The sequence below is a fragment of the Emydura macquarii genome, unplaced genomic scaffold (assembly GCF_026122565.2).
Source record: "Emydura macquarii macquarii isolate MOO-44397 ecotype Brisbane River unplaced genomic scaffold, CSIRO-AGI_Emac_v2 contig_1027, whole genome shotgun sequence".
In the NCBI taxonomy this organism is placed as follows: domain Eukaryota; kingdom Metazoa; phylum Chordata; order Testudines; family Chelidae; genus Emydura; species Emydura macquarii.
Genome location: NW_027131164.1, coordinates 1,424,368 through 1,448,856, shown reverse-complemented (window position 1 = coordinate 1,448,856; position 24,489 = coordinate 1,424,368). Strand labels below are relative to the sequence as shown.

The window sequence follows — 24,489 nt, the reverse complement described above, 5'->3', positions numbered from 1 at the left end:
CTATTTTTTCCCTTCCTCTGCCCCTTCTTGGCCTTTTAATATTTTTCTGATGAGTGTTCTGAAGGCGCGACTCTTGACTGAGCAGCTCCTACTACAAAACCTGTGAGTGCATGCTAATCCTTTGCTAAGTGGAATGTTTAACAGCGTATGGTTAATAAATGACACTCTGGGCCTGATTCGCCGCTCCATTATGCTAGCCATTGAAGGCAAGTGGTAAAACACATGATGCACAGTGGAAGATCAGGCCCTTGATCTCCATCATGTCTGACCCTGCAGTCATTAATTGATATGCAATGCTATTCTTTCTTTCTTTTGATTTTATATAAGTTAAAAGCATGTATCCCAGACATTAGGGGTAAATTCACCCTCTGCAGTGGGGCCAGTAAAAGGTCTAGCAATCACTCTGAGGACTTAAATGGGTCTCACTGTTGCCCGTTGATGGTCTTCCATTTTATATAAATACTTAAAGAGTTACTGGGCTAGAAAGAGAGTGAGTATGACTCTGTAGCCAGGTGGTTAAGGCACCCACCTGAGAGGTGGGAGACCCAGCATTTAGTCATAGAATATTAGGGTTGGAAGGGACCTCAGGAAGAGGTCATCTAGTCCAACCCCCTGCTCAAAGCAGGACCAACCCCAACTAAATCATCCCAGCCAGGGCTTTGTCAAGCTGCACCTTAAAAACCTCTAAGGATGGAGATTCCACCACCTCCATAGGTAACCCATTCCAGTGTTTCATCACCCTCCTTGTGAAAAAGTTTTTCCTAATATCCAACCTAGACCTCCCCCACTGCAACTTGAGACCATTGCTCCTTATTCTGTCACCTACTACCACTGTGAACAGCCTAACTCCATCCTCCCTGGAACCCCCTTTCAGGTAGTTAAAGGCTGCTATCAAATCCCCCCTCATTCTTCTCTTCTGCAGACTAAACAAGCCTAGTTCCCTCAGCCCTCAGCCTCTCCTTGTGCATAAGTCTTGTGCTCCAGCCCCCTAATCATTTTTGTTGCCCTCCACTGGACTCTCTCCAACTTGTCCACATCCTTTCTGAAGTGGGGGGCCCAAAACTGGACAGACTACTCCAAATGTAGCCTCACCAGTGCCGAATGAGGGGAATAATCACTTCCCATGATCTGCTGGCAATGCTCCTACTAATGCAGCGCAATATGTTATTAGCCTTCTTGGCAATAAGGGCACACAGTTGACTCATATCCAGCTTCTTGTCCACTGTAAACCCCAGGTCCTTTTCTGTAGAACTGCTGCCTAGCCATTTGGTCGCCAATCTGTAGCAGTGCATGGAATTCTTCCGTCCTAAGTGCAGGATTCATCATACAAGGCAATCAGGTTGGTCAGACATGACTTGCCCATGATGAATCCATGCTGACTGTACCTTATCACCTTCCCCTCCTCCAAGTGCTTCACAATGGATTCCTTGAGGACCTGCTCCATGATTTTTCTAGGGGCTGAGATGAGGCTGACTAGGCTGTAGTTCCCCAGATCCTTCTTCCTTTTTTAAAGATGGACACTATATTTGCCTTTTTCCAGTTGCCCAGGTCCACCCCCGATCAACATGAGTTTTCAAAGATAATGGCCAATGGCTCTATAATCACATCAGCCAACTCCTGCAGCACCCTCGGATGCATTGCATCCGGCCCCATGGACTTGTGCATGTCCAGCTTTTCTAAATAGTCCTGAACCTGTTCTTTCATCATTGAGGGCTGCTCATCTCCTCCCTATTCTGTGCTGCCAGTGCAGTAGCCTGGGAACTGACCTTGTCTGTGAAGAAAGAGGCAAAAAAAGCATTGAGCACTTCAGCTTTTTCCACATCATCCTGTCACTAGGTTGCCTCCCCCATTCAGTAAGGGACCCACACTTTCCCAGACCTTTTTGTTGCTAACATAACTATAGAAACGCTTCTTGTTCCCCTTCACATCCCTTGCTAGCTGCAACTCCAGTTGTGCTTTGGCCTTCCTGATTGCACCCCTGCATGCTCAAGCAATATTTTTATACTCCTCCCCAGTCATCTATCCAAGCTTCCACTTCTCGTAAGCTTCCTTTTTGTGTTTAAGTTCACGGAAGATTTCTCTGTTAAGCCAAGCTGGTTGCCTGCCATATTTGCTATTTTTTCTGCACATCAGGATGGTTTGTTCCTGTGCCCTCAATAAGGTTTCTTTAAAATACAGCCAGCTCTCCTGGACTCCTTTCCCCCTTATAATAGCCGCCAAGGGAATCCTGCCCATCAGTTCCCTGAGGGAGTCAAAGTCTGCTTTTCTGAAGTCCAGGGTCCATATTCTGCTGTTCTCCTTTCTTCCTTTTGTCAGGATCCTGAACTCTACCATCTCATGGTCACTGCTGTCCAGCTTACTATCCACTTCTACGTCCCCTACCAAATCTTCCCTGTTTGTGAGCAGCAGGTCAAGAGGAGTACGGCCCCTAGTTGGTTCCTCCAGCACTTACACGAGGAAGTTGTCTGCAATACTTTCCAAAAACTTCCTGGATTGTCTGTGCTCTGCTGTATTGCTCTTCCAGCAGATGTCAGGGTGATTGAATTCCTCAATGAGAACCAGGTCCTGTGATCTGGAAACTTCCATTAGTTGTCTGAAGAAAGCCTTGTCTACCTCATCCTAGTGGTCTGGTGGTCTATAGCAGACGCCCACCATGACATCAGCCTTGTAGCTGTTTCCTCTAAACGTAACCCAGAGACTCTCAACCGGCTTTTCTCCAGTTTCATACTGGAGCTCTGAGCAATCATATTTCTCTCTTACATACAGTGCAACTCCTCCACCTTTTCTCCCCTGCCTGTCCTTCCTTAATAGTTTATACCCATCCATGACAGTGCTCCAGTCGTGTGAGTTACCCCCACCAAATCTCTGTTATTCTAATCACATCATAGTTTCTTGGCTGTGCCAGGACTTCCAGTTCTTCTTGCTTGTTTCTTGCTTGCGTTCATGTACAGGCATCTAAGATAACTAGCCATTGCCCTACTTTCTCAGTATGAATCAGGCTTCCCCTGTTGCACCTTCCTTATGCTTCCTCCCAGTATCCCACTTCCCCACGTACCTCCAGGCTTAAGTCTCCATCCCTTGGCAAACTTAGTTTAAAGCCCTCCTCACTAGGTTAGCAAGTCTGTCCGCGAAGATGCTCTTCCCTCTCCATTAGGTGGATCTCATTTCTCCCTAGCAATCCTTCTTGGAACAGCATCCCATGGTTGAAGAATCCAAAGCCCTCTCTCCTACACCACCGGTGTAACCATGCATTTGCTTCCACAATTTGATGGTCCCTACCTGGGCATTTTCCTTCAACAGGGAGGATGGACAAGAACACCACTTGTGCCTCAAACTCCTTTATCCTTCTTTCCAGAACCATATAGTCTGCAGTGATCTGCTCAAGGTTGTTCTTGGCAGTGTCATTGTTGCCCATGTGGAGAAGCAGGAAGGGGTAATGGTCCTAGGGCATGATGAGTCTCGGCAGACTCTCTGTCACATCCTGAATTCTAGTCGCAGGCAAGCAGCACACTTCTCGAGTGTCCTAGTCTGGATGGCAGATGGATAACTTTGTCCCTCTTAGGAGGGAGTCCCCGATCACCACCACCCTTCTCCTCCTCTTGGAAGTGGTGGTCATGTAACTCCCATCCCCAGGACAATGCATCCCATGCCTTCCAATTGATGGGGTCTCCTTCTGATCCTTTCCCTTATATGACTCTTCCAAACCATTCTCCACAGTAGTACCTGTGCAGAGAGCCTGAAAACAGTTGCTTACCTCTATCTGCACTGGGGATATATGGGTTCCCCTCTTTCTTCTTCTGGAGATCACACGCTGCCAATTTTCTTCTCCATTCTTCAGTCCCCACTGCACTGCCCTCTCTGATTTTTCAGCATGCTGTGCCTGCAGTACCAAATCCTGACTTCTATCCAGAAAATCTTCATTTTCTCTGATGCAACTCAGGGTTGATACTTGGGTCTCTAGTCCTTTAACCTTCTCTTTCAATAGTCCCCCTACTCCAATGACTATGTGTCTTGTGTATTTAGATTATATGCAATTTGCGGCAGGGACTGTCTCTTACTATGTATATGTAAGCACCTAGCACACTGAGGCCCTGATCTCAGTTGAGTTTGCTAGGTCATACTGTAATATTGATAACAGTAACAATACGGGAATCACAGTGGCCTTAGTTACTGCTATAGCTCAACATTAGTGAGGTACTTTTCTACAGTTCAGTATAGTTTCTTAGGATTAAGTTCAGTGCGTTCTTGGTGCGGGGAATCTCTAGTGCAGACTCTTCAAAGCAGGCTGGCTGGAGGCGATGGAAGGTATGGCTTTCTATTAAACAAAATCTCTAAAAGTTCTAGTTTTTGTCACATTTGTTATGACTTGGAACACTTTGTCTAATGGCTAAAGCATAGGACTGGGAGCCAAAAATTCTGGATCCTGTTCCTGGCACTTCTGCTGAATTGCTGTGTGACCTTCAACAACCGTTGAATACTTAGGCCCAAATTCAGCCTTTAATTATAGGGGGCAGCTCTTATAGACAGTCGTAGTAACTGAGGGTAGAACTGAGCCCTTAATTTTTCTGTGCCTCTGTTTACACATCTGTAAAATTGGGATAATAATGTAATTACCCACCTTGCAAGCATATTGCAAGCCTCAGTTCATTAATGTTTGTGAAGTGCTGTGAAGTCTTTGTTTGAAAGGTGCTATAGCAATGCACATTATATCATTAATTATTTATTAAGTTAAACATCTTTCAGAGCAGCATTTCACTGATGGTCATAGACCTAATTAATGCCTGCTGGGAAATCAATCAGTTTTTTTTTAAACACTTAGGATCCAATAGATCTTCAGCTGGAGTAAATCAGTACAGCTCCATTGACTATTGACTTCAGTGGTGCTACTCAGATTCACCCCAGTTTAAGATCTGGCCCTGTATTTAAAGCAGAATTAATAAATGATGCTCTTGTCTTGTCTTATCTCTTTTTGTTTGTTTGTTTGGTTGGTTTTTTTGCTTGCACTAGTGCTCTGGGGACACATTGTTGTCATTCCATTTGCCATATGTTGCCAAACATCTTGTATTTATGTACACATTGCCAAATGCTTTGTAATTTTTTGTTTCTGACATCGGAGATCAGAGTAGTGAAAGCCGTGGTTGCAATTGTGCATACTTGAGGATGCTACAGAAAGCTGCAAGCTGCTTTGTATCCTTTCATTGCACAAACCTGCTGCATAATGTGCAGATTATCAGTAGTTTATGGCATGTGCTTGATTTATCATGATGAAAAAAGAAAAATAATTACCATTCAACACAACACAGATTTCTATGGAATTTGATTAGACGTCTCTGCCAAAAAGAGAACAATTTTCTGGGTATGTTCTTTGGGCCACAATCAATCCAACCTTAAGAAAGTATTCTCATCATAATGATTGGAGATCTCTGGGCATAAAGCCAGATTCCCATCTCAGGAAGACTGATATAATTTCAGAGTAATTCCATTGAATGGAAGGGAGTTACACCATTCTTTCTAGATGAGAATCTGGCCCATACATCTTAATGTTTGCATGGCTGGATTTATATTCATCCAAGCTGGAAGTGCTCTGTGTCAGCATAAATGCAAAAGTCTGGTCTTAGCCCAATCCTGCCCTCAAACACTCACATAAACACCCACTGACTTCAGTGGCTGTTGTGCTTGTGTATCTGAGGAAAGAACTGGGCCCTATGCAAGGAATTTAATCCAAAGTCTTTGTCTTTAATTAGCTGTCTGGGTGATTTCGGAATAGGATTGTGAAAGTAGCAATTAGAGCTATCATTAATAAAAAAACCCTGTAGTGTAGCAGACAATATAACTAAGCCCTGAATTATAGCCAGCCAAAACTTGTCTAGCTATAAGAAACTTAATTTTTTACAAAGCCTTTCGAAGATACTTTGTACCACAGGATATGATGTCTGTTCGTATGGTGATGCCTGCCAATTCTTTGTATTTTCTAGTAAAACTCATGTCTTTTTAAATTGCCATAGCTTGAAAAGATGAAAGCTTTTTACATCTGTGAAGACTTTAGTGGCAGCTGAGACCCAGTGAAAGTGTATCCTAAGTCTTTTCTGCATTTCTTCTGTGAATTATAATTGCAAAAGGTGGTTTGGCTATTCAGTGTGAAACCTGCTCATCTGAGACTCCGCAGATGCAATTTGTGAATGTAAAGAGCCTCTGATGAAGTCAGTCTAATTTTCACTGTTGCTCGTTTACCATAGATCAGTTAATACACAGGAATATTGTAATGGCAAAGTCGTCATATAGTGACTAGAGCCTGGGACTAGGAGTTAGTGGGGAAGAGGGTTCCGTTCCTAGCTATGCCACCAATTTACTGTCTGATCTAGGGTAAGCGACTTGCTTCCTCTGTGCCTCAGTTTTGAAATTTGTAAGAAATGGAGGAAAAGTCTGGTTTCTACCATTTTTTGTTTTTTGATGGGGAAGGTTTCTTGGGTCCAGGATGGAAGTTAGAGAGCAAGAGAGAATCTGAGTCCGGGAGAGCAGGGACTACTAACATAAGTCTCCCACATTCCCAAGGAGCACCATAGCCACTGAGCTATTGGCTATTTTAGGGGGGTTGTTTCTTGGTTTTCTGGGAGAATTTTGAATGGACTCGGTGTCATCCCAATACAGAGCAGCAAAACTTGTGAAATATAAAAAAAAAAAAAAAAGGTAGGCTGGTCTGTTTCCCATCCAGCTCTAACGGCTGCCCATTGACTTCAATCTTAGGGACTGCACTGTAAACCCAACAACCTTAAAACTTATTTGAGAAGAACAAAGGGGAATGAGTTTCTTTTGTGCAGATCTCAGAGGATTAAAGAGATATTTCTTCAGATAACAAAAAAAGGCACTTTCTGCCCTGTAAGGGACTTCTCTGTCCTCGCAAAGACGGCTTCCTCGCTTTGGAGACTATCAGTCTTGCTTTGCTGATGGAGCACCTGTTGAACTAAATAGGCGTTCCTTTTGCTGGGGAATTGCAGCACCAAGCTGTCTCCCTGTGTGCACTGAAATTAAACTGCTAGAAAATCATTAAGCCCCCACTGTCTATTCTGTGAAAAAGTTATAAGAAGTTGCTTTTAAGTCAAGAAAAGTTGCAAAGTTATGTAAGATAACAGAGTGATGGCCTCTGTTCATCAGGCTTCTTGAGCTCTGTACTAATCTGAGACAACACATGCCTGCAGAATATTAGACTGCTCTTTCATACTGAGAGTTGCTGGCTCCCATGTGTACATATTTATAGTGACCACAGTTGTGTTCACGCTGCACATTTCTAGCTCATGTACATTTAATGGCCAGGATCTGAAAGCTTTGTAATAACCGATGCCAATTAGAATTCTAGATTCAGATCTTCACCAAAATGAAACAGATTTCTAATGGATCTACCTACAGAGAGTTCCAAAATTATTCATACTTCTGATTCAGCACTGAACCAGTGCCAGCATGGCAGTAAGGGGCTTTATATTGAAAGTACCATCTTTCAAAGAAAATACAAAACTTAGTCATAGCTACTTGAGGGTTTTATAAATCCTACATTACTGTTGGCTTCAAAGTCTGTATTCCCTGCATATCACATGGCACAGAGAATCCTTATGAAACCACATGCATAGGATTACTAGGCAGAGCCAGTGGACCTATGTCATCAGAGGGCAAGTGGAAACAAGGTGGCCAACACCTGCATCCATCACACAAGCAGGGATGCAGTAACTGTTGGAGCTACAGAAGCCCGGAGATCACAGCAGCTGTGAACCATCTCTAATTCCACACTGTGATCTACGTGGGAATATTTTATTTCCCCCGATCTGTGCCTACCTTCTTAGTCCAGCCCTTGCTCCCCCTTCCTGTACTGGCTCATTGATTGATTTGATTGGTTTGACTGGCATCCTTTCGTCTGCAAGAAATGGTGGAAATTGCAGCCTATGATGTAGATGGTTTCCAATGTCTCATGTGACCAAATAGTCCAGTCTGAGATTTGCATAATCTTGGGCAGTTATTGCAAATATAAGTGTCTTAGTTGGGAGCTGCTGGCTTCCTATAAGCTCTTTTCTCTTCAAGCTGTGGGAGCCAGCTCCTGTCATGGACTTTGATACTCTGATGGAAACGATGGTGCCACTTGTTACAATCACTTGCCAAGGTTTCTCATCGGTCAGGATCGTTAGTCTTATACTGTATAGGTTCTTATACTGTCCTCATCACCATGATATCTCAGCCCCTTCCAGGAGTGCATTTAGTGATGTGACTAACATCTGTCCTATGTGGGCTGTTCTTTCTCTCATCCTCCCTCCAGGGAGAGAGTTGTGTGTGCAGTCTATTGTTTTGGTTTGGTAGGGTTTTTTTCTTGTTTTTAATACACAATGGAGAAGGCCTGTTAGTTTATCTAGGCTATCTGCTATCCCACCCTTGTTGTCTGCAGAACATTTTCTAGTGCTTTGTGCTCTCTAGTTTTATATCTCCCAAGTGATAGCTACCTATGTTACTTCCAAACTCTTTAAAGTTGGTGCTCATGCAGCATTCTTTGGAAATGAAACAAGGACACACTCTGGATTTTCTTATGAAATCATGGGGATAATCAATTCATACCCACAAGACTTGTGACTAAAAGCAGTGTACACTGACCTTGGACTCTGGGAAAAATTCAGTCTGACTCTTCCACCGGCAAGAAAACTTGATAATGTCTCTTGTAGCCAGAGAAGGTCCCAACCCAAAGCCCTGGAGCTGAACACCCCTGAAGTTGAGGAGGAGAAGGGCTGGTTGAAAATTTTCCATCAAAACTGTTTTTCAGTGGAACATTCGGTTTTTTAGACTAAACAAAACTTTTCATGAAAAATAACTGCTTGCTGTGGAAAACTTTTACTTTTGGTTGAAAAACTGAAAAGTTTTAGTTTTTGGCCAAAACCCAAATAAACTTTATTTGGAAATGCTACAGCAGCACCTCATAGGAGTTGTAGGCTGGGTGCCTCATGCCTCCATTCTTGGGTATAAGCTGGATTTCCTGTTGCCAGTCAACATCTCCCATGATGCACCATGGCACATAACATGCCACAGTAGCTTAAAAAGATGAGAGATTGGTGCATCATGGAATATGTAGTCTGGCCGAGCAACTTGGCCCAAGGAGGAGAATGGAACACAAGGTATTCAAACTACAATTCCCATGAGACACCGCAGTAGCCATTCCAATTAAAATATTCCGTTTTCAGCTGAAAGATTTTGAGCAGGTTTTTTATTTTGTTTGTTACTTTTTTCACTGAAAAGTCAACATTTTCTGCAAAAAAACCTCCACTTCTTGACAAACTCTAGGGGAAGGTCCAGAATCCGGGTCTGAAATTCACTAGTTGGCTGCTCTCTGTATGATGGTCTGAGTTAAAACCCTCTGTCTGAACACCTCCAAACTATGGGATTTTTATTTAGATCTGCATTTTACAATTTTGTGTCATCTCTGATTGCAACCCAGATTAATCTTGCATTGTTCCTGCTCCAGTTTCTTTTCATCATAGGGAGAAATGAATTTTTCTTAGTCAGAAATGATCTCGTCTGTCCCTCCAGTTTAATCGTTTCATGTTTGTATGCTTTAAAGTTATACGAAATGGTGACAGCCCCTCTACACATTAATTATTTTACCTTCCCATTCACTCTCCATCTCCCTCTCACAATCACTATAGAACTGTATATTATATATTTATTCGTTGTGTACATAATCATATGTCCTCTTCAAACTCTAAAAGAAAGTATATTCTTCAGTCTTCTGGTCTTGTAGCTGCAACAGGGAGATCAAGTTATACTTTTTACAGTACTTCAATACCCTGAGCATTAGTCATTCATGGTATATATGTGCATCTACTTTTATGCTCTGATTAATCTTTTCTCATTCTAAAAGGGCTCTCCTTTTTCTCTGGAAGGGATGTAGTGGTAGTTGGCAACAGCTCTGGAAAGGGTACAGCTGCTTCCTCCCTTATTCTGCCCAGGGAATTTTTGGAGCGGGTAGACATTGGCATCGATATCTTGCACTTTCAGGTTTATGCCCTTCTCTGACTTTTCAGTGGTGTCACTTGCACCCTGTTTCCAATCAAGGGAGCAGCAAGGCAGGTGCACAATTCCTGGCTTACTCCCCAAGTCAGTCAGCAACGCTTCTATAGCACACAGCTGAGAGCTATCATTTGCCTTATCTAAGTGATTACCTTTTTCAGAGTGTTCTATCTGCTTCCTGGCCTGAACCCAGAGACATGATCTTCTTTCTGAACCTTGATTTCCTGAGTCAGTGCTTCTAGTAACTATAAGGAGAGGCAGATAGAGGACCACCAGGGCAAAATTAAAAGCACATGTTAAAATCGATCCTTGGTTGGGTTACTAATAGATTGTTTGAAGTGAAAGTCTTTAAATATCTAATTTCCTTTTCAACATTTGTGGTGATGACTCAAATTTCTGGATCCAAACAGAGGAGTTTTAAACATAAGTGGATCAAATCTAAACACCGGACCAAATTCTCCGCCGATGTAAGAGAGCGCCATTCCATTGTGGCCAATAGAATTGTGCTCTTACGCCAGCAGTAAATTTGGTTCGTTGCAGTAGCAACCTAAAATTTAGACATGGATTTCAATCCCTCAAACTCAAGAGTGTGAGATCTGATACTTTGGTTAGTCCTATTACAATACAGATTACACTGTGCCCAACACCGTAGTCACTGAGAACCTGAGATCTGAAGCCCTCATCCACATCTAGAGTCTGAATCAGGCCCATCTTTTCACATTTCTTTCAGTTTAGACAGTGAAATTAAACTGTTCAGATTCATTTCCTGGCTCTTCTCTAATAATAATACTCAGCTCTTACACTGTCCTTTTTATCTGTAGATCTCAAAACACTTTACAAAGGAGTTCAGTATCTTTATCCTCACTTTACATATGGCGAAACTGAGGCACAGAGACTGATAAAGTGACTTGCCCAAGGCGATGCAACAGGTTAGTGTCAAGCCTGGAAATAGAACCCAAGTGTCCTAAGTCCCAGTGCAGTGTTCTACTCATTAGGCTACACTGCCTCTCTAGAACAAGTCATTTGTGTCTTTCCAGTCCTGCAGTGAATGCGTAACTCTTCGGAACTAATTATTTACATTGAAATGGGCTGGCGGGAAAATTACATTTTTATTCTTGTTAGATTTTGTGTCTTTTCTTTAACCAAACCTAACTTTGAGGCCAAATTGAAATTATTTTCATAAGAGTTGTAAACAGATGAAGGACCTGATCCTCTCTTGTTAAAAAGAATAATGAGGATTGCTACAGTAATGGTTCAAAACACTACAATAGCATAGCTAAAGCCATTACTTTACTTCATATTACTTTACTGGGCCGTCATTGAAGAATACTGTAGTGTTTTTAATAAGGTTGCCGTCATTGCACACTCAAAGCTTCTATTGATTTTGTGGACGTTTGGAATGGGTAAAAACAAATAAATGACAAAAGTGGAATCCTAGCAAGCTAGAAAATATAAATGGAGAGCGAGGGATCATGGAGATATGGAAAATAGTTGGAGACTTTGGATCTTACAGAGAGCAGAGAAATTCTAGTTTCTTGGGGCTTCATACAATAGGGGTGTGAGAAGAAATTTTGGATAATTACAAAACTCCTCAGTACAGTAAGGCAGTTCTTATTGGACGCCTGTTGACTGGGAAACCTCCCTCTGATTCATTCTGCCACTGTTGGGCCGGCCCATTTGTAGACTCAAAGCATTTAAATGTTGCCTGTCACATTAGCGTGTAACGGACATCGCCAACCCATAGTGTTTAAAGAGGACAGTTCGGATAAGAATAGCAACACCTTCAACGCTTGCCAAATTTATTTTAAACTTCAGACATCTCTGCACATTTTGCAGACAAGTAGCTGTGTTGAAAGACCAGGGATACAAGGGCAACAGCTATCTGAGCATTTCCTTTTCCCCTGAGAAACCAGTGTACAATGCAACCTAGGAGGGTGTCAGCTGATAAAAGCCAAGCAAATGTTTCTCATGAAGTGATCTCTGGATTTGGTGTCATGGAGCTGGCTGTGCAAGTGAAGCCAGACACTATCCTGAAGCACGGTGAATGAATGAATATCTCTGACATGGATTCCTCCATTGCACCATCCTCTAAGTCTGTCTCTCTAGGTTCTCGTACTGTGCCCAGAAGCATTGTCCCTTGTCCATCCCCATTCCGGAGTATTTAAGTTACTATAAACTATTTTAGAGTTTGTTGATTATAAGTAGATCTGAACTCTTCCAAATTTTGGGGTAATGTGTGTGACCCGCCCGTGCCTAGGGTAGCCACCTGAAAATGCCAAGGTCAGGGCAGGCTGCAAAAGGAAAGCAGATTCTCCCAACACTGGTGGGTGACACTGAAGTCAGACTTCCCAACCAGCCACAAACAGTGCTTCTGATTCCCCATACTGGTTATCAGGAAGCAAAAATAAAAATATACACAGCCCCCTTTACTGCATTTCAGACTCTGGCTCCCAATCAGCCACTAGGTCTAGTAAAAAGACCAGTTATTTAAAACTCTATGCTCTTTACCAAAAAGGTTTCTCCTGACCCCAAAGGGTCAGCCACAGTATTAGATCAATATAAGCTTAGATCTTACCCAAAATACCACGCTGCCAGCCAATCCTTCAGTAACTAAAACTAAAGGTTTATTATAAAAAGAAAGAAACAAACTATAAGAGAAATGTTAAATGATTAAAGCAATCAGATACATACAAATGATTTGAAAGTCCATATATATCAGGTTTCTAGTAGAATTGTGGAGTTTGCAGGCTTGTATAGTCCCTCTGGTGTATAACCAGTACCTGGATGGGTCTCAGTTCTTTGTTTCACAGCTTCAGTTCAGTTATAGATGAGTTGATCCAGAGGTAGGTGAAGACTGAAAACAAAGACAGACTAAAGACAAAATGTATGTGGTGCAGCTGCCTTTTATGTCCTTTGGCTTTTGCCATGCTGCTTGTGGAATTTTACAGGAATAAAAATGGAGTCCAGAGTCACATGAGTAAGTCCTGGTGACTCATCAGGTATATCCCTGGCTTCTCCCCTTGGGCCTCTTGTACCTGTCAATTTCTTAATGGGCCATTAAGCAGGCTAGTGCTGCAGCCATCCTGTCTGGGATGTCGCCCAGACACAGCACAATTTGAAATACAGATATATCAACCATATCCATAACTTCCATTACACATAAAGCACATGAACATAAACATCTTCACCTTACTTAGCACATTATAGCCTTTCTAACAGTACCTGACATGGCCTATCTCACATGGATTATTATGATTTTGATATACTGATGTTAAATAATATAATAAATCCCCTCCCCCCCAATCTAGACAGCAAGACAATGTGGTTCTGAATTTGACCTCTGGGCACGGCGTCTGTCCCTATAATGGACTGAAAATCAACCTCAGACCTGAACACTCCTGCACTTTGGAGAAGTTCTCATCTAGTTATGAGTTTTGTGGGTTGGGCCCATCTGTAATGAATTAGAATGGAACAAACTGAGAGGAAAAATAAAAAGGAAAAACTGGAGGTAACATGGTCTAGTCAGGGTGGAGTAGTGTTCTGTGAATAAGGACACAGGAAGTCTATATCTATCTACTGCTGATTCACCATGTGCTCTTTACCAGTCACTTAGTGTATGTATCTAAGTTTTCCCATTTGTAAAATGCGTATAATAATATTTGAATGCTTCACAGAAAGTTGTATTAATATTTGTAATGCCTTTTGAGTGCCTCCAATGGAAGGCATTAAGTACAAAGAATTGTTAAATTCTGATAAGGGAAAGGATATGTACTCCTTTAGGACAAGGAAAGAAAAAGCAAAGAGAAATAACATTCTTTGTAAACTTATTTATTTCAGTGCAAAGACATAGACATAAAAGATGTGTCTGTATATGTAAATATTTATAGATATTAGGAGGGTTACTGGAATTACCCAGAATTTAGCTACACCAGAAAAGAATTACTATTAAATTATCAGACTGTAAGTTATATAGAAAGGATCGACTCAACCAGACAGGCGGGAGCATTACATTAGAAGCCAAAGATAATATTATTTACATCTGAAGAAAGAAATGATGTGCAAGCTGGCAACTGTAGGAAGGTCTGAGAGAGTTTCCTTTAAATTGAGTCTGAAGGAGAAAATGACTTACAACCTTTCACTAACATCTTCCAACAGACCTGGGAATTGCTGCTGGGTGAGAATGCATTTTGAGGAATGTTTATGAGAACTGTCCAAAACTCAGCCGTTTTAGTTCCCAGTTTGCCAGAAGTTTGACTCATTTTTTGGTGGTGAAAGTGAGTGAAGTTTCATCTATCGCCCCCTCTCTGAGTTTCATTTTGTTTGAACTCAAAACCGCTGGAAGCAACACGTGAGCAAAAATGATGTGGTTTGTCTGGTTGCAAATAGATTAATCACTAGCAACTGCATGAAAGGGGAGTGATGGCTCCCAATTTGCCACAGCTTGGCAAACATTTTAACAAACAGGGGTGGAATTCTGGCTTGTTAATTTGAGTTCTGCATGGTTTGGGGTTTTAATGAAGAACTCATATAGCTCATTAATGTTTTGGTAAGAGAGAAGCCTCTAGGAAAAAGTTCCAGGAGACTAACTGGAGTACAATCTGTGTCGCCCCTACTACTATTAGTAGTCTTTGCACAAGTTACATCCCATGAGAATCTTTTGATTTTGATGCAGAATTGGCCCACTTGACTTCATAGAAAGATAAAGGAAGAGTAACTGTGTCTGCAGGTCTCATGGCTCTGGATTCTTATTTTACTCACTGCTACATATTTCCACCAACTGCCCCCCACCCCAGCCCCTGTTCCCTTCCACAGGTGCATCCCACATGTGAAATGTATCTGTGCCATGCTAAAATTAGGCTCAAAAGGTGCTAACATGAATAATTACTCATGAGATTAAGTGCCTAGTGGTGCAGCAACTTGTCTTTTTCCCTGCATTATTAAAGTCGTCCTGTATTTAACAGGTGCAGGTGTCGCACATGCAGTCATTGGGGCAGTAGAGCAAGGGAAAGAGACAGACTTGCCAAGGGGACTGAGGTGGAATACTTCTGATTTGAGATAAATCTCTCCTCTTTCTCACCTTCCTGCCCTCTGAAATCTCATGGGAATGAGCCACCCTAGGACTCCTGCCATTATGGGCTCTAATCCGTTTGTTGTGGTAAATACTGAGAAAAGTATTTCCCTCATTAGCTCCTTTTCAATATTTTACACTGTTGTGGCAGGAGTCACCAGCTGACGCTGTTACATCTAGACTCTCACAAGTTCCTTTTCTAAACGTGCAAGGAGCGTCTGAAGAAATGCTGTGCTGTTAGACAACATCTTCCCTATGAAGTCAGGGTGTGATTTCCGGCTGGCGCTAGCTCTCATCTGAGCTAGCATGCTAAAAACAATAGTGTAGTTGTGCTAGCACGGGCAGTAACGGCACAGGCTAGCTGCCCTGAGTACAAACCTGCCTGAACCCCGTGGGTACGTACTCAGGGCTGCTAGCGTGTGCTGCTTCTGCCTATGCTACCACGGCGACACTACTGTTTTTAGCTTGCTAGCTCAGATGAGAGCTAGCATCAGAACCTCTACGCTAGCTGGGGATATCACCCCTAATTCATAGTGTAGACATAACCTTAGTTTTGCGATGCACTGTTCTTTTTGTGATGCAGTTTCTTTGGCAGGAGTTGTTGCAAACAGCAAGATAGTTTGCACTCTTCCTCAGTCTCTCTAACGAGAGTCAACTTTCGGCGTGGAGTTGTTTCCTGGGAACTGGGCGTTGTGACTGGTCTGTGACTTCTGAAAAAAGGGAATGCCAGCATGCCATTTGTGACCACCTCTGTGCAAGGATTGGCTTATAAACAAACAAATTACACTGAAAAAATACCTTGACTTCGTGTCACTGATTTCTTCTCTAATGAGAAACTAATTACAAAGCCCTGAAATCTGCTATCACTGAGCAGAAGGGACATAATATTTTCCCTAAATAAAACTGTACATTTCCAATCGTATTAAAGTATATCTTTTGCAGCATATGGACAATTGGTATGACTATTTATGATGTTTTCTGATAAGATTCTCTAATTATGAAGAATAAACTGTTCATTAAAAATGGCCTCTAATGAATGAGTTTAACTTCCCAACATCTCATTTAGCTTAACAGCTGTTTGTCTGGCCTTTGTCATAATTGGAAAGAGGAAGGATTTTTTTATTTGATTTTTTTTTTTTGCATTTAACATACTGGATATGTATGTATTATTGACTTTGAGTGAGATTTTCAAAAGCACCTAAGCCCAGATCCTCAGGTCCAAAATAGAATTTGGAAGAACTAATTGCCAGTGGGTTAAATCAGAGTCTGAGTACTGGAGTTTACTGTTTTGTCAAATGTATCTTAGTCTATCCCCCTGGTCCACTATAGGAATTTTGCCACACTCTTCTGTGGAAGCAGCCAGGGTTTGGGTTTATGGACAATACATCTAGTCAGAGTAACTTGATATCACATCCTCTCTGGGTGGCTTTTTCTTCAAGAAAAACAATCCTAGTTTTCCAGCAATTTCATAGATTCACAGAGCTTAAAGCTAGAAGGACCGTTAGGTCATCTAGCCTGATTCCTGTAAATCACAGGCCATGAAATCTGGCCCAGTTAACCCTGTGGCTTCATTTGTATAAATTAATTCCTGTGCAAAGGAATAAAAATTTGACTGCTTTTGGAGGGGTACATTCTGTGCCCCCACTGCCCCCCATGGCCCTGGGGCTGGAGGAGCTCACTCTTTCTCACAGCCCCGCAACCGAAGGAGCTGGTTCTCCCCCTGTGGCCGCAGAGTTGGAGGAGCTGGCTCTCTCCCCACATCCCCAGAGCCGGAGGAGCTGGCTCTCCTGCCAAAACCCCGTGGCCAGAAGAGCTGGCTTTCCCCCAGTGGCCGGAGGAAATGTCAGCTCCGGCCCTGGGGCTGGAGGAGTTCTCTGCCCCCAGTGATTATTGGGGAGGGGGGCATGTCCTGGCTTGCCCCCCCCTTGTGCACGCCCCAGTTCCTGTGGGTTACCTTTTCTGTTGTGTTTCTGTAGATCTCTTCTACATCCTTCCTATACAGAAATGGATGGGAACCAAAACTCTAAATCCAAACACTCCCGAGAACTCTCTCTGCTCTTTAGAACTACTTTCTGTCCCTATATTGGGTCAGATGACAGCTCTGGATCTGCACAGCCGATGTAAATTTTGCAGGTCATTACCTGCATTATGCTACCAGAAATTGGGAACAGAAACTTGTATGGGTCCAACAGTGAACCAGTCCTGTGTGGTGCTGAGAGTCCTCAATTTCAGAGGGAGCTGACCTCAGTGGAATCTAAGAGTGCTCAGCATTTTGCAGCAGGTCTGCCATACCGGGAAGAACTGGGACCATACAGAGCACTAGAACCATTTATGTTCACTTGCAAGCACTGCCCAGCTTGTATCACGCATCCTCCGAACTGGTTGCCTCTTCCGCTAAGAAGTAATTAGAGCGTAATTTAAAATGCAACTAACAAAATATTTCTCAGAATGACCAATTCTGCAAAGCAGTATCACATTTTTAATTGAAGCAATTTTCCATGCTAAGCCCAGGGGGTCATAACTGTGTTTCGTACATTGCTTTGGCTGATGTGATTTTATTGAATGATGCTTATTTTGCATTTTTAAATAAAAATAACTGCTTTTTTTAAAATGGCTTTTACATCTGCTTCGGTGTCCTGGGATTTCCTTCCTTTGTCCCCTGCTTCATCATTGCTTTAGAGATTTACACACAGGCATGTCAGAGTTATAATTATTTATACAGGGTATTACCGTAACGCTCATTTAACCATAAACTCCTTTATTAAATACGAAGGACAAATAGTATTTATACAATTGCTCCAAAGGGGCCTAAAAAGCCTAAATTACAAGCAATTTGCTACATCCAAACAGTAACAAAACTTTTATAGGCATTTGATCAAGATATTTACAAATGGACTAACCCTACAGGTGTGTACACCCATATTGGTTGCCTCCAACATGGTCAGGCAGGTATTAACAATCACCCCTTTAATAGTTTACTTTTTTATATCCTTTAACAAACAAATTATGTCATTGCCAATTACTGACTTCAGCTAAAAACCGGTTTGAGACAGTTCACCCTTACTTCCAGTTTTAATCTAGATCAGATTTACAACCTCCTTTCTCCCCATGGCCTTTCCTCCCTATCTCTTCCACTCCTTTCTGACCAACAGTTTTTCTCTTGCACATGGGTTCACATAGACCCTGGTTTTTGAGATAACACTGATATGGAGGGTGGGAAGGTCTATGTTGGTTCCTACTAAGACAGATTTTCTTTGTCTTATTTAAAAGTATCTGCAGTCACCCCTATCAGAGGCCTTCTTTTTAAAAGCTTCCCCTTATTTCATTAGCTGTTCTCTGAATCAGACATCCTCTACTTCATCTTTCCGGTCTCATAACTCATTATTGTGTTGTGTAGATAAATCAACGGATGTTTGTTAAGTTCACTGAGAAGTGCAAATTATTATAAGTATAATAACTACTAAAAAATGTGTAATAATAACAAACAATATACTGTAGTTCAACCACAAGATATGGACTTGATGCAGGAATTATTGGGTGAATTATCTGTCCTGTGCTATGCAAGAGGTCAAAATGGACATTTCTAGCCTTAAAATCGATGAGTATATGAAAATATTAGAGATTCTGAGTAGGAGATGGCAGTGCTGATTGGAATCATTAGTAGAGCACAGGAACATTTATAGCTAACAAAGGATGAGGGGTCAGGTGCACATCCCATTCAGAGTAATGAAAGCTGTTTGTATAATCCCCCTCACAACCGCCTGGACAAAAGTCCCCTCTCACATGCATGGTAGCTGACAACATTTCACTGGCCTGTTTTTCTGAAAGACTTTGAAAAAAGGAGTTTAAAGGAATTTTCCAGGCTGTTCTGCATCATCAGTTTCGTGCATAGTGAGTTCTAATGGTTCTGTAGCAGTTGCTATTTTCAGTAGCTAATTTTAGCCGATTGAAACAGCGTCCGACCTTCAGCTCTGCTTTGCAGTAATATTGCTTAATGTGCATTAAGGTGGGGGCTTCCAGATGGAGTGTGCTCATTTATGTGGTTTGCATATTGCACACACGTCCATGCCGTATCCTGTTATGGGAAAATCATACACTGGTAAACAGCATTCAGAGTTTATTTTGGTTCAAGGACAGTGTGTATATTAACAATAAAAATACCCACTATGGAAAGAGCACTCAGAAATTCACCGAGTTATGAAATCAAATGGTCCCAATTGAAAAATGTTGATGATCATTCAGGATTTACATAATTGGTAATGCAGGAAGCTACTTGGAGCCAAATCTTCAGAGCAGCTGAACAGCTAGCTGTGTATTGACTTCAGTGGGAGATACAGGTACTGAGCACCTTTGGTCCCATATCTATAAGAACATGTGGAGGTGCAATCTTACAGCCAGTGTCTGAGTATTTTTGCCAGGCATTTCCCACATTCTCATGAGTGTGTAAAATGTAAATCACAATATTGAAGATCATCTGATTTGTATGGTATACGCTTATCACTAGAACCCATACATAAAAACACAGCCTTAGCAGCAGATTTCATTGAGTGTATGAAGGAGTTTGTGTTTGTTTTGTTGTTTTCTGTATGATCTTTTTTTCCATTATATATATATATATATATATATATATATATATATATATATATAATAGGAGTAGCCCCTCTGTAAGTCAGGTTGTATGGTAAATATAGACACGTGCATGTTCTAGTGCCTGGAGCATTATTGCAGTTTCAAAGCACAGAGTCAGTCCTCTAGATTAGTTGTCAAGATACAGCCATGTTATGTGACCAGGGGGATGGAAGGGGAATTCAGTGAGTAAAACAATGAACAAGTCCAGGGAATGAGAAAAGCCCCATGACCTCTGCTTGTACCAGCTATAATCTTGAAATTCTTTGGTGGTGATAATCCCCATTGGCTCGTACCATCTGGGATCAGGCTGGCCACCAAAGGCTGAAGCTATTTCACCGAGGAACAAACATATTAAATACAATGAAAGAAATGAAACACTTGCCTTAGAATTAAAATCTAAGAAGGATTCGGTTTGGCTCATCAAATAGAATGCCCTCCACAGCTTGGAATAGTTTTCTCACTGCAGTTCACATACTCATAATATATGGGAAACAGATCTGCATGTTGGAACATATATTAGACCAGTGAAAATCAACACGTACATCTAGAGCCAACCACACAACTCTCATGGCATCCACTGATCAGATCATAGTTCCTCTTGCTTAGCCCGAACTTGGGCAGAATGGAGTCCTGCTCACAAGAATGTGTCTCATCTTCTGACCAGGGCATATGAATTAGTGTTTAGCAGCTAGGCAGCCAGGATCCCTCTTCTCCCCTCCATGCAGCCAGAGCTGGGAGGGGGCCGAGGGGGGGAGACAAGGAGAGAAGACATGGAGTTATACAGCACCATAAAATAGTCACAGGCAAGACCCTGATGGTGCTTTGCAATGTGATGTGTCGTCACACATGGCAAACATTGCAGTGGGTGGCCAGGACATTGGCCTGTGTTTATTTTCTGACCCTCAGCAAGGCCACGCAGTGACAAAGCCTTTCTCCAGCTCCCCAAGGCTGAACGATACTGTGCTACAAAGTAACTTTTTGCTAAGGCGTTTTATGGATTTTGTTTTTTAAAAGAAAAGATGAATGTGAAATGATTCACTTGTACGCAATGGTGTACACACGGCATCAGAGTTCAGGATAACTTTTTTAGTGCTCAGGACAACAACTTTATAATCTTTATATGAGACATTAAAGACATTTCATTATTTAGCCTCACAGTAAAGGACTCCTTATGTTGTCATTGTCTCTTATAGAAGTGTTTTGCTGAGAATTCCTGTAATTTTCTACTTATCCAACCCTATGCCGAACTGTTCTGTAGGTGCGCTGTTTTGTTTTAAGTGATTCTAAAGCTTCCAGTTTGCCTTTGCTTTGGTGGTACCACGGGCAGCTATTCATTTCGGGGTCCTTATCACTAAAGGCATGCTGCTGCAGTGATCAGGCAATGGCAGTCCATGGACTTCAGATATAAAATATCTTAGCAAAACCACTGGCTGTGAAGATCCTCCCCAACACCTCCCCATCAATTGTCTGTATCAGAACTGGTCCTTCCAGAAGCTGGGAATGAGAGACAGGATGGATCACTTGATGATAACCTCTTCTGTTCATTCCCTCTGAAGCACCTGGCATTGGCCATTGTTGGAAGACAGGAAACTAGGCTAGATGGACCATTGGTCTGACCCAGTTTGGCCGTTCTTATGTTCGGTTTTGTGGATATTGTAACAGAGTGATCGCTGGTAAGAGTTTAAGAATGAGCAAACTTTTAATCACAATAAAACAAATTATAAATGGTCATTTGCTTGTTTCCAGTTAGTGTAGATTTAAGGCAAAATTCTGCTCTCAGGTGCACACGACAAATAATCCCTAGGCCCCACTATTTCCATGCGTTATTCTGCTTTCCATCTATTCATAGCACCCTCATTGTCTCATCGGGAGGGAGAGGAGAATATTATTATTATATTTGTATCGCAGTAGTACCCAAATAGATAAGAGAAAGTCTTGACCCTCCGAAGTGGAGAAGAAAGGTGGAGAGAGAGATGCAGTCAAACACATGCAAATGTAACCCTTCTGCCAGGTGGAGTCGGCAGCAGCAAGGGCCGGGTTCAATATCTAGGGATTCCTGTCAATGATGCAACACCAAACCGGCTCGAGCCCCCACCCAGTCACCTGGGAAATCACACACTATCCCCTGGGCATCCCCAAAAGGCAATGCTTCCCCTCTCGCAGATAAACCTTTTAACAAAAGTAAAGAAGTAACTCAGCACTGGTTTGGGAAAACAGTGCAAAGAGAATTCATAAACATCAAAGCCCACCCCAGAGTACATGGGGCGTATCCTTCATCTCTCCCTTTTTGCTTCCCCTTGCCCTGCCGACCGTCGTAGCTGCACCGTTTGTCTCTCCATTGCTGGACTTGGCTAGCCCCCTCTGCTGCCTCCCACCGCCTCCCGCCGCCTGCCAGTCACTGGGATCGGCTTTCTGCCTCTGCTGGCTCCTGCTGCTGGCTAGGCTAGACTAGACCTGCTGCCTGTCAGTCTCTCAAGGTTTCCCCAGTTCCTTTAGTGAGTTCAGCTTCGGTGACTTCAGCTCTCAGTTCAGGGGGAAACCCTGCTGCTGACAGGAGCGTTGTTCCTGATTTTAGCAAAACCAAAGACTCCAGGAGGAATCCCACTAACTCTATCTTTGAAGAGGGGGAAGAGGTAGTCAAACCATGCCTGAGGGCAGTTCTCAGTCAGAGCCTGTGCAAACCAGACAGGAAGACCCTGTCCCCTCCCTGCACCCTTCACAGTGCCCTGACATCCGAAAGCCTCCTTTGTTGAGTTCTGTTCGGATGAGAGCGAATCTTTCATCAGAACAGGCTAAGCACTGTTCTACTGCCATTTGTTCGTACAATAAAAGGGGGCAACATTTCATTACCCCTGCAGTTAAACAGATTTAAAAACTTATATTAAAGATAATATTTTTAAAAAATGATCAGGTACAGAGTTTGAACAAAAGAGTTTCTGGACATCCAAGCAGAATGTACAGATTATCAGCGGGTACAGAGTTTGGTTGGAAGTTGGAGTGTACTAGGAAAGCATAATCCGCGGTATCCCGGATAGAGGGTAATAAGTTTGACGGTTAACAATACAAGCAGTCGGGTAAGAGGAGATGTTCGTACAAAAGTTACGTTTAAGCCTGGTCTGTAGGAAGTAGATACGGTAATGAAAGCGGGCTGACCCTCATCGAGTGAGAGTTATGGTGCAGATAATCCTTCAGTACATAAGATCTATCAGGGAAAGGCTTTCGGTTCCTCTCTCGTCGCTAATTCACGATAGCACTCCAGCCTGTTCCCAACCCTAGCCAAACTGACCATTTCCCATCATGCTGAGCACCTAGGTGTGCTTATGCAAACATAGAGCCCATGCACATACAGTGCCCTCCCTGTCAGCTGGCTGAGCAGGGCAGGGCCACTCAGACCTTGCTTACACAAATATTAATATGCATTTACTTTTTATTTTTTAGATGATATTATCGTAACTAAATAGAGAGCCAGCTAGCCCCATCTGCCTCTTCGCCTAGTCATCTGTTAGTTGGCTGATTTCTGGTAGGTGTCATAGCTGAGGTAGGTCTTGGAGAGGGATTTGAAAGAGGGGGAACTGGCCTCACAGACTAGTTCAGAGAGAAAGGGGGAGTATTCGCAGCGCAGAACTTTGGAGTGAAGAATTGCTGTGTGGCTCAGAGAAAATAACCATGTCCTGTGTTTGCTTTGAAAACCTTGCTTTCCTCTGGCAGTCCTGCACATTCCCGTGATGTGGAAATGCGGGTACTACAGTATGTACAGTATGAGCATGCAGCTATTAATACCCCCCGTGGGAAGGGGAGAACTGGGCAGTACAGTATGTGTGAAAAGACATCTTGTGCTGGTGGTATCATGACTTTGTGACTGAGTCATTCCATCCTGTCTGATGCCACTGCGGATCCCAGTCGCTTCAGTGATGTAAGCCAACACAAGCCAGCGTTATATTAAGCACCTAGGGCAGTTGCTTGGCTTTCCCCCCTTTTGTCTGTCCCCACTTTAGGTCTGTAAATATTTGTACTGTCCGCTTCTATTGTTGGCACAGACACACCAGAAGAAAGTTCTTTTAAGCCTTTCTTTGCATACTTGGCTGTGTGCCAGTGAAAATTACACCCAAACATCTCAGCCTCTCACTGCCCCTGGCTGATTCTTTTTTCAGTTAAAAATGATGTCAGTCTTCAGGACAGGAATTTCCTGAGGGCAGGTTGGCACTTCCCTAGGGTAATGTTCTGTCATACTAGTTTAATAGCATGTGCCAGCACAGTTAGCATCCGGACAGATTTTTTTCCTCCCTTTTGCACACACCATCCTGTTTGCATCTTGGTATTTTTCCTTTGGTAAGTAAAGGCTGGGGGAGGAGTGGAGGAATATGTTTCTACAGTTAATCCATTTGCTCTGAGTCAGTCTCCTAGTGTGCTGTCTGTAGCAGACACGCCAAATTTCCCAGTATGAAGGAGTTGATGTGAATGCCACCTGCTAGCCAATTAGTATGTAGTGTTTTGAAGCTTCCTTGTTGCTGTCCCACTCGAAATTCACATCTATGCGAGTATTATTTTACAAGCTACCAGAAATGAAGCTGTATAACATGGATACGTCATGGAGGCACCTCTGCCTCGAAAGATTTGTTGTGAGAGTGTCTCAGTACCATGCACGAGCATTTCCTTCAGGACAGAATCAAACTTGAGGGGGGTACTCAGACTTGAGTCACACGGTTTTGGTGAACTATCACCAGCAAGGTTCGTTGCCCTCCCTGCCCTCAACCTCA

The 24,489-nt window shown here is 42.6% G+C and overlaps 1 protein-coding gene across 1 annotated transcript in view; it reads left to right on the top strand.

The window, feature by feature from the left end:
- Positions 1-24,489, top strand: part of FKBP1B (FKBP prolyl isomerase 1B) — a 57,173-nt gene that overhangs the window by 8,206 nt on the left and 24,478 nt on the right. The gene's annotated exons all lie outside the window — the stretch shown is intronic.